Here is a 10795-nt window from a genome sequence, read left to right as displayed (position 1 = left end):
TAGTCTAACATGGATTGTTCGACAAAAATCTTTTTAGTGAAGATGATCTTTCCACGAAAGCTAACAGACCTGCTGAATATTTCCAACATCTTCTGCTTTTATTTTCAACTTTCCATCTAAGCAGCTTTTCTGACGATATTACACAAATTATGACAGCATTGGGATTGGAAACCCCGTCGCTCATAAGACTGGAACATTAATCCACATAACCACACTAATAGAGATTAAATTCTGGCACTGATGACTGGTAATTAAAAGTGAGTTTTCTTGCTGTGCGCTCTCTGAGTCCAGGGCTTTGTAATGAGAATGAAGGAAATATGAGAAATTTCTGAGCCGTGTTCCTGTGACGATGTGGCCGAGAGGTTCAGTCGATAGCCCATGAATCCATTACACCTGCACACATGGTTTTGAATTCCATCTTCATGGTTATTGTGTTGAAGAATAATGTGTTCTTTTATTCCTTTTTGCAACACATCCAAGATTCCTGAATCTGAGTTCCATCCTTCCCCAGGCCGCAGTGGGGGAGTTATGTATTGCTGCCTTACTCTGTTTGCTCAAATCTACGAAACCATCATTTCAGCCCAAACACTTCCTGCAGGGAGACGTGGAGAGTATAAGATCAGAGCGATGTGAAGTATCAAAGTGGATAATTGTCTCCTGGTGAAAGGAATATCTCTCCACAGATGCTGCCTGACCTGCTGAATGTTTCTAGCATTATCTGTTTTTAATTTTCTGCTTTCACGTTAAAGGTTTCCTTTTTTTTTTGTTTACTTCCCCCAAGTGTGCAGCTCCAGGCGCAACTTTTCTGTGTTCTTCTCACATAAAAGTTTGCTCTTTATTTTCCTGGATGCGCTGTAAAGTCAGCCGTTTCCACACACATCGATCTGTGCCATGGCTTTCAAAACCCTTTTCTCATCGTTTCAGAGAGTCTAAGCGTTTCTTCGTGAATTCACAAGGACGTGGGGATTATAGAGGCTGAGAGGGAATATAAGGGGTTAATATGTTATCCAGAGGATCTAAAGACTATAAGTGTGTACAGTGACAATAAGGGATTCTCAGAGTACATCAAAGAAATAATAGAGCATATTCGAGAAGATCATGAGCTGAAGGAGATTCAAAGTGTTTAAGGAAGGGTCGGGATCTATCAGATAGGGTAAAGAACGCTCAGGATGTATTAAAGAGGATAACGCATTATCAGATTACATCAGATATCCCCATCCTCAATGATGGGGGAGCCCAGCACATCAGTGCAAAGGACAAGGCTGAAGAATTTGCATCCAACTTCAGCCAAAACTGCTGAGTGGATGTTCCATCTTGGCCTCCTCTTGATGTCGCCAGCATCACAGATGCCAGTCGTCAGCTAATATGATTCACTCCACGTGATATCAAGAATCGGCTGAAGGCATTAGAGACTGCAAAGGCCCTGAAAACATTCTGAAAATAGAATTGAAGACCTGTGCTACAGAACTTGCCGCTCCCCGAGCCAAGCTTTTCCAGTACAGCGACAATACTGGCATCTACACGGCAATGTGTAAATTGCTCAGGTATGTAATGTACACAAAATGCAGGACAAATCCAACCCGGTCATTTACCACCCGATCAGTCTAATCTCGATCATCAGTAATGTGATGGCAGGTGTTGTCGATGGTGCTATGAAGCAGCACTTGCTCAGCAATCACCTGCTCAGTGACGCTCTGTTTGGGTTCTACCAGGGCCACTCAGCTCCTGAACTCGTTACAGCCTTGGTCCAAACATGGACAAAAGAGCTGAACTGCAGTGGTGAGGGGAGATTGACTGCCCTTGACATCAAGGCAGCATTTGACCAAGTTTAACATCAAGGAGCCCAAGCAAAATGGAGCGAATGAGAATCAGGGGGATAACTCTCCACTGATTGGAGTCATACTGTGCTCAAACAAAGATGGTTGTGGTTGTTGGAGGACAATCATCTCAGCTCCAGATCATTATTGTAGCAGTTCCTCAGCGTAGTGTCCAAGGCGCCACCATCTTCAGCTGCTTCATCACTGACTTCCCTCCATCATAAGGACAGATGTAAGGATGTTTGTTGATAATTGCACAATTTTCAGCACCATTCGTGACTCTTCAGATACTGAAGCAGTCGATGTTCATATGCAGCAAGACCTGGATAATATCCACGCTTGGACTGATAAGTGGTGAGTAACATTCACGCCACACAAGTGCCAGGCAATAACCATCTCCAACAAGAGACAATCTAACCACCTCCACTTGATGTTCAGTGACATCACGATCACTGAAACCTCGACTATCAACATCCTGGGAGTTACCATTGACCAGAAACTGAAATGGACCAGCCACATAACTACCGGGGCTACAAGAGGGGGTCAGAAGCTGGGAATTCTGCAACGAGTAACCGACCATCTGACACCCCAAGTCCTGTCTGCCAGCAACATGACACAAGTCAGGAGTGTGACGGAATACTCTCCACTCACCTGAATTTTGTTGGAGCTGCACTCACTCAGGAAGCTCGAAACCATCCAGGACAAAGCAGCCCGCTTGAGTGGCACCCCATCCACCACCACAAACATTCACTCCCTTCACCAGCGATGCACAGTGGCAGCAGTGTGTATTATCTACAACATGCACTGGAACAACTCACCACAATTCCTTCGACAGAACTTTCCAAATGCGTGACCTATCCCACCTGGTAGGACAAGGACAGCAGATGAGTGGGAACATCACCATCTGCAAGTTCCCCACCAAGCCATACATTATCCTGACTTGGAATATATCACCATTCCTTTACTGTTATTGGATCAAAATCCTGTATCTCCCTCCCTCACAGCACCGTGGGTGCACCTGCACCACATGGACTGCAGCGGTTCAAGAAGCTCAACACCACCTTCTCAAGGGCAATTAAAGATGGACAATAAATGCTGGTCTTGCCAGCGATGCCCACAACCCACGAAATGAATTTTAAGAAGTTGGGAAATTATCAGAAATCAGCCAAATTAGTGGCACTGGTTTGTCCTGGCTGTCTCTCTTTCGGCTTCAGTCACTCTCGGTGTATATGACTGTTCCATCTATATGAGTCAATGTGGTTCACATTTTGGAAATTTGCAGCAGACATGTTTGTTGTTCCTTCCTCCTGTTCCTCCTTGATTATTTCTGCCTGTGTGTAACTGAGGCTGCTTTTGTGGGTAAATCTTGTCCTTTGTCCCCATCACACAGGTTGCAGCACTTACTCTACTTCCAGTCCTTTGTCTGGTGGCCTTCCTGCTGACAGCTGCTTTGTATTTGCCCGCCACGTGTCCAGAATCTCCACATAACTGAATTTCCTCATCCCCGGGCATGATGAAAGGTGAAGGATTGCGAGGCTGTTTTGAAACTATTTGCAGTTGGGAGTGTGAAAAACCGAAAGGAACCAAAAGTAAAATCTAGTCTCCAGCTTTGTGAATCTTTAGAAATGCTTTGGGAAATGGAGTTGTTAATTTATTTTGAGGTTGTTCTTGGAACAGAGATTGCTGAGGGGAGATCTGATTGAAATGTACAAAATGTTGAGGGGTAGAGGGGAGGTGAATGGCCTATTTATTTTAGCAGAGAGGTCAGTGACTAGGGGCATAGATTTAAAGTGAATGGTAGAAAAATTAGAGAGGAGATGAGGAACAACCTTTTCATCCAGAGGGTGTTGGGGGTTTGGAACTCACTGTCTGAAAGGGTAGTTGAGGCAGAAACCCTCGACTCATTTAAGAGGAGTCTGGATATGCATCTCAAGAGTTATAATCTTCAGGGCTACGAACCAAATGCTGGAGGGTGGAATTAGAAGGGGTGGATCATTTTTTGGCCACACAGACGCAATGGGCCAAGTGGCTTCTTTCTGTACCTTAAACTTTCTATACTTCCGTTATTCTACGATTCAAGATGAGAACGCAACGCACCACATTTAAAGCAACAAGGGAAAAAAGAAGTTTCTCTCTATTTCCCCGACTAATTTGAAGATAGATTGAGGGAGCAAGGGCTTTTCTCATTGGAGCAAAGAAGGATGATAGGTGACTTGATAGAGGGGTACAAGATGATGAGAGGCATAGATAGAGTGGATAGTCAGAGACTTTTCCCCAGGGTGGAAAGGGCTATCACCAGGGGGCATAATTTTAGGGTGATTGGAGGAAGGTTTTGGAGAGATGTCAGAGGTAGGTTCTTGACACAGAGAGTGGTGGGTGCATGGAATGCGCTGCCAGTGGTGGTAGTAGAAGCAGATACATTAGGGGCATTTAAGCGACTCTTGGATAGGTACATGGATGATAGTAGAATAAATGGTAGGTGGTTACTTAGATCTTGTGTAGGTTAAAGGTTCGGCACAACATCCTGGGCCGAAGGGCCTGTACTGTGCTGTACTGTTCTATGTTCTATGTTCTATCTTCTATGTTCTATGTTCTATGTTCTAATTCATTTCCTAATCCTAAAATACTCAATCAAATCATCCAGACATCTCCGATATTCCAAGGAATGCAGGCCTGCTTTAATGAATCGCACCTCATAATTTAACCATGAGAGCCTTGGCTACATTCTGGTGAATTTTCACTACCCTGTTTCCAAGGCCAATGTGTATCCTTCATCGAGGGCTGAGACCAAAACTATGCACAGTACTCCAGGTGTGGTCTAACCAAAATATTGTGTAGTTGGAGCAAAACGTCTCCTTTATATAACAGTATAGAATTTAATCATAAAATTGTTACAGTACAGAAGGAGGTGTTTCTGCCCTTTATATTAATGCAGGCTCTCTGCAAGAGCAACTCAGCTGGTTCAACACACCCACCTTTTCAATACAGCTCTGCACATTTTTTTCCTCAGATAATTATCCATTTTTTTTCTTATTCGTTCTTGAGATATGAAGGTCCCTGGCAATGCTGGAATGTACTTCCCATCCCTAATTGCACTTGGGAAGTTGGTGGTGTGCTGCCTTCTTGAACCGCTGAAGTCCACATGGTGAGGTACATGCACAGTGCTGTTAGGGAGGGAGTTCCAGGATTTTGACTCAGCAATATAGTTCCAAGTCAGGATGTTGTGTGACTTGGAGGGAGGCATGCAGGTGGTGCTGTTCCCATGCATCTACTGCTTTCGTCTTTCTAGGTGAGACTGGTTGCGAGTTTGCAATGAGTTGTGAAAGGAGCATTGGTGAATTGCTGCACTGCATCTTGTATATGATACACACTTCTGCCACTGTGCATTGTACTGGAGGAAGTGAATGTTTAAGATGGTGGATAGGGTGGTGATGAAGCGGGTTGCTTCGTCTTGGATGGTGTTGAACTTCTGGAGTACTGTTGTGACTGAAATTATTCAGGCAAGTGGAGAATATTCCATCACACTCCTGACTTCTGCCTTCTCGATGGTGGACAGGTTTTGGGGATTTAGAAGATGAGTTGCAGAATTTCCAGCCCCTGACCAACTCTTGCAGCCACAGTATGTTTATCGCTGTTCCAGGTTTCTGGGCAAGGCTGATCCCCAGGATGTTGATGGTGGGGGATTCAGCGATGATAATGCCATTGAATGTCAGGGGGAGATGTTTAGATTATCTGTTATTGGAGATAATAATTGCCTGGCACTTGGGTGGTGTGGATGTTACCAGCCACTTATCAACCCAAGCCTGAATGTAGTCCAGGTCTTGTTGCATGTGGACCTGGACTACTTCAGAATCTGAGGCATCGAGAATGGTACTGAACTTTATGCAATTATCGGCGTACATCCCCACTTCTGACCTTATGATGGAGAGAAATTCATTGATGAAGCATCTGAAGATGGTTGGGCCTCGGAGATCAGCCCAAGTAACTCCTGCAGCAATGTACTGGGGCTGAGATGATTGGCCTCTAGAACCACAACCATGTTCCTTTGTGTTCGGTAGGACTCCATCTCGTGGAGCATTTTCCCCCGATTCCCATTGCCTCCAGTTTTGCTTGAGCTCCTTGATACCATACTTAGTCTACTGTTACCTTGCTGACAAAGGCAGTCACTATCACTTCTTGAGTTCAGCTCTATTTTCCATGTTTGGACCAAGTCTGTAATGAGGTTTGGAATTGAGTGCCCCTGGTGGATTCCAAACTGAGCATCCATTCGTGATTTATTCCTGAGTAAGTGCTGTTTGATAGCACTGTCGATGATACCTTCCACAAATTTGCTGATGATTGAGAGTAGATTGATGTGGCAGTAATTGGCCGGATTGGATTTCTGCCGATTTTTATGGACAGGACATAAATGGGCAATTTTCCACATTGTCGGGTAGATGTCTATATTACAACTGTACTGGAACAGTTTGTCTAAGGACACGGCTAGTTCTGGAGAACAGGTCTTCCGTATGACAGCTGGGATTTTTTCAGGGCCCATGGACTTTTCTGTATCCAGTGCCTTTACCAATCTCTTGGTATCACGTGGATTTAATCGAATTGTCTAAAGACTGGCATCTATGATGGTGAGGACCAATTCTCTCTTCAACCCAGGACTGAATATGCTTCCACTTCACTCTCAGCATTGGAAATAGCTGAGGCCCCAGCAATGTTACTTGGGGCCCTCCACTCATTAAGGCCTGCCAACTTGAAGATGCTCCATTTATCCCTACTCTTTGCTTTTTGTCCATTAAGCTCTATGTCCTCTATGCATGCGAATAAATTAGCCCAATTCCATGAGCCTTTATCTAGTGCATTAATCTTCTGTGGTATCTTACTGAATGCTTTTTGGAAATCCAATTATACTATATTTCCTGATTCCTCTTCATCTCCCCTTCTCGTTACATCCTCAGAATTCTGTAATAAATTTGTCAAGCAAGATTACCATTTTGTAAAACCATGTTGACTTTGTTTGATCAGACTATTATTTTCTGAGTGCTTGTTCAGACTTCCTTAAACATCGATGAGAGCATTTGCCCGACCACTGATGTTAGGCTAACTGGCCTGCAGTTCGCCATGTTAAATATGTTAAACTGGGGTTCCAGTGGTGCAACTAGTTAACGTGTGTTACTTAGACAGGAGTGCAATTAGCGAACAATGCCAAGGTTGTGAGTTCGAGCCTCACCGAGAGCACAAATGTTAGAGACAGGGAGCAATGTGAAGCAGCTCAGCAGTGATGAGAGCTGTGATCGGTGAGTCTGAACTGACCAGAAGAGCAGAAAAAAATAATTTTGAGGTGACATCACAGGAAGAGGAGCCACTTGTAGTGAGCGCACTGCTGAACATCATAGTCATTTGCAGCACAGAAGGAGACATTTCGGTCCATGCTGGCTCTGCAGGGAGCTGTGCAATCAGAGTCGATAACAGGAATTTGAAAAAAATGCTGGAAATATCCAACAGGTCTGGCAGCAACTGTGGAGAGGGAAGCAGCGTTAATATTTCAGGTCTGTGACCTTTCCTCAGAACTGAGAAAGGTTAGAAATGTCGCTGGTTCTAAGCAAATAAAACGGAGGTGGGCAGAAAATAACATGAGGCAAGGTGTCAACGCAGCCCTGCAAGCCTATTTTATCTCATTCGTCCTATTGAGGTTACTGATCATTTCTGCTTCCGCCACCCTTGTGGGCAGCGAGTTCCATGTCATTACCACTTGCTATGTAAAAACAGGACTTCCTCATATTCACCCTGCATCTTTTCCACCCAGAACGTGCAATCTGTTTCCCAGACTTCTGATAGCATTTGTTAATGGGAACAATTTTTCCTTGTCTAACGTATCTAAGCATATCATAATCTGGCACACTTCTATTAAATCTCCCCTCAATTTCCTTTGTTCGAAGGAGAACAAACCCAGCTCTTCCAACCTAACCGAGAAACTAAAATCCTCCATCCCCAGAACCATTTGGATAAATCTCCTCTGCACCCTCTCAAGGACCCTCACATACTTCCTGAAATGCTGTGACCAGAACTAGACGCAGTACTCCAGTTGAGGCCTAAACAGAGAATTATAGAGATTCACGATAATTGTACTGAGTACTTCTATTTATAAAGCCCAAGATTCCATGTGCTTTACTCACCATTCTCTCAATATGTCTTGCCACCTTCAAGGATCTATGCACCTGCACCCCCAGGTCCTTCTGTTTCTGCACACTCTTTAGAACTATGCCATTACGTCTAAATTGCCTCGCCCTAATCCTTCTGGAAAATGCATCACCTCACACTTCTCAGTATAAACTTCCATCTGCCACCTTTCTGTCCATTCTGCTAGCCTATCTCTGTCCTGTTGCAGACTGTTCATATCATGCTCACTGTTTGCTGCAGCTCCAGGTTTGGTGTCATCAGCAAATGTTGATATTCTACTCTGTTCTCCAAGATTGAAGTCATTTATATAAAGTAAAACAAAAACAGTGGTCTCAGCACTGACCCTTGGGGAACACCACCGTCTACTATCCTCCAGTTTGAAAAAAAAACATGTCCTTTGACTGGCTGTTTTCAGTCCGTAAACCACAATTTTATCAATTGGACACAGAACCCCCTTTCCATGAGCCACAATTTTGTTAGCAAACCTTTAATGTGGGACCTTGTCAAATATTTTCTTAAAATCCGTCTGAACAACATTCAACACATTCCCTTCATCAACCTTCCCTGCTACTTCATCAAAACATTCATTTAAATTAGGCATGCATGATCTGTCTTTTACAAATCCATGCTGACTATCCTTAATTAACTTGAACCTCTCGACGTGTAAATTGATATTTTCCCTGGCTATTGTTTCGAAAATCTTACCCACCACTGATGTTCAACTAACTGGCCTATAGTTGCGAGGACTGTCTTTACACATTTCTTCAATAAGAGTGTCACATTTTCCACTCTCCAATTCTCTGGCACCTTCTATCCTGACTCAAATTTCCAGAACTTGTGGAAAGTCCGTTACCCATCTTGGACTGGGTCTGAGGAGAGGTTTCTCCAACAGAGGCTGATTTTGACGTTGAGCTACAATTGAAATTTCCACTTCATCAGAGATGTCTCTCTGTCTCTGCCTTAGATCTGACCTCGGACTTTCCCTTACATGAGCTTCTGGCATGATTTGTGTTTGAGTAACTATTGGTGCCCAACTCATAACCAAACTATCTGATTCATTCGACTCATTTGATTCTTTCCAACTTCCTTCTTTTTTGTGAACCTCTGAAGGTAAAATATGATCTATATCTATAAACCTAACCTTTCCACTACCAAACATCTTAACTAAATATGTGCGAGGACCACATCTTCTACCACTATCACTGGTCACCACTTCAACCACTTCTAATGATGATTCTTCAATCTATCCTTCTGGTTCAACTTCTGACTTCTTTCTCCCACTCTAGCTCTCTCATGACTCTCTTTCCGTCTTGATTGTTTCTCTTCTACTAACAGTGTTGAATGTGGCTTCAGCAATGAAAACCTCGTTCTCGGCTGTCAGCTAAGAAACAATTCAGCTGGCGTTATGCTGGTAGCAGTGTGAGGGGTGTTACAATAGATAAACAGAAAGTTCAGCAGCCTGTGATGCAATGATAACTGACTTTTGTTCAGATTGATATCCAGCATTTGCTTGACAAGAGCATGCTTAACAATCTGCACTGTGCGCTCTGCTGCTCCTTTGGAAGCAGGATGATACAGTGGAACTCTAGTGTCTTTAATGCCATTTGTTCTCATGAATTGTACAAACTCTTCTGAACCAAACAGAGGTCTGTTTTCAGACAAAGTTTCCTCCGGTACCCCATAAGCAGAAAACAAACTGCACAAAATGTCTGGAGTTTTGCTAGTTGTTCCTCAATTCATTGGAAACCTCTCAATCGTCTTCGAATGTCTCTTTCTCAATTAACATCTGCTCTCCTTCTAATTCTGTGAAATCTATGTGCAGCCTCTGCCACACTCTAGCTGGCCATTTCCATGGCTGAAAAGGTACGGATGGCGGCTTCCTTTCTACTGCTTGACATGTTCCAGATGATTTCACTATGTTTTCAATGTCCTTCTCTAACTATGGCCACCAAAGATATCTCCTCACTAGACTCTTCGTCAAACATATCCCTAAGTGATCATCATGAAGATCACATAGCAACTGCAATATGTACTTTCCAGGGATTACAACTCTAGCTCCCCACAGGACATAAATTTGATCAACCGACAACTCAGTCTTATGCACAAAAAATGACCTGAATTCTAAATTCAGTATCTGTGTTTCCCACCCATTTGTTTTATATTTGTACACCTTTGCCAATACGAGTTGTTCCATCAATGTCATCTGCTGTTACTGGAAACTCGTCTTTGTCTGAAGCCCACATCCCAGGAACAAGTAAATAAAAACTACAAGAAATGCTGGATTCACTCAGCAGGTCTGGCAGCATCTGTGGAAAGAGAAGCAGAGTTAACGTTTCTGGTCGGTGACCCTTCTTCGGAACTGACAAATATTAGAAAAGTCACAGATTATAAACAAGTGAGGTGGGGGTTGGGCAAGAGATAACAAAGGAGAAGGTGCAGATTGGACCAGGCCACATAGCTGACCAAAAGGTCACGGGGAAAAGGCAAACAACTACCTTAGGGTAGTTCATCTTGTGATATGAATTTCAACTCAATACGAGAAAGCTCGCTCATATTTAACTTAAATGCTGCTAACCAGTTTCTTCCAAACAAGGCTGGTTTTTCACCTTTCACAACAATGATGGGCAATTTTGCACATTGCTCATTGTATGTGATGGCAACCAATACACTTCCAATTTGGGGAATATTCTCTCCTCCATAACTGTGTGACTCGACTCATGATTTTTCCAGGGGATGTTGACTCAACTTTTCACGATACATCGGCACTGAAATTATGCTAACTGATGCAACTGTGTTGACCTCCATGT

This window comes from Heterodontus francisci, chromosome 34 (assembly GCF_036365525.1).
Source record: "Heterodontus francisci isolate sHetFra1 chromosome 34, sHetFra1.hap1, whole genome shotgun sequence".
NCBI classification, from domain to species: domain Eukaryota; kingdom Metazoa; phylum Chordata; class Chondrichthyes; order Heterodontiformes; family Heterodontidae; genus Heterodontus; species Heterodontus francisci.
This window is presented reverse-complemented; position numbering follows the sequence as displayed.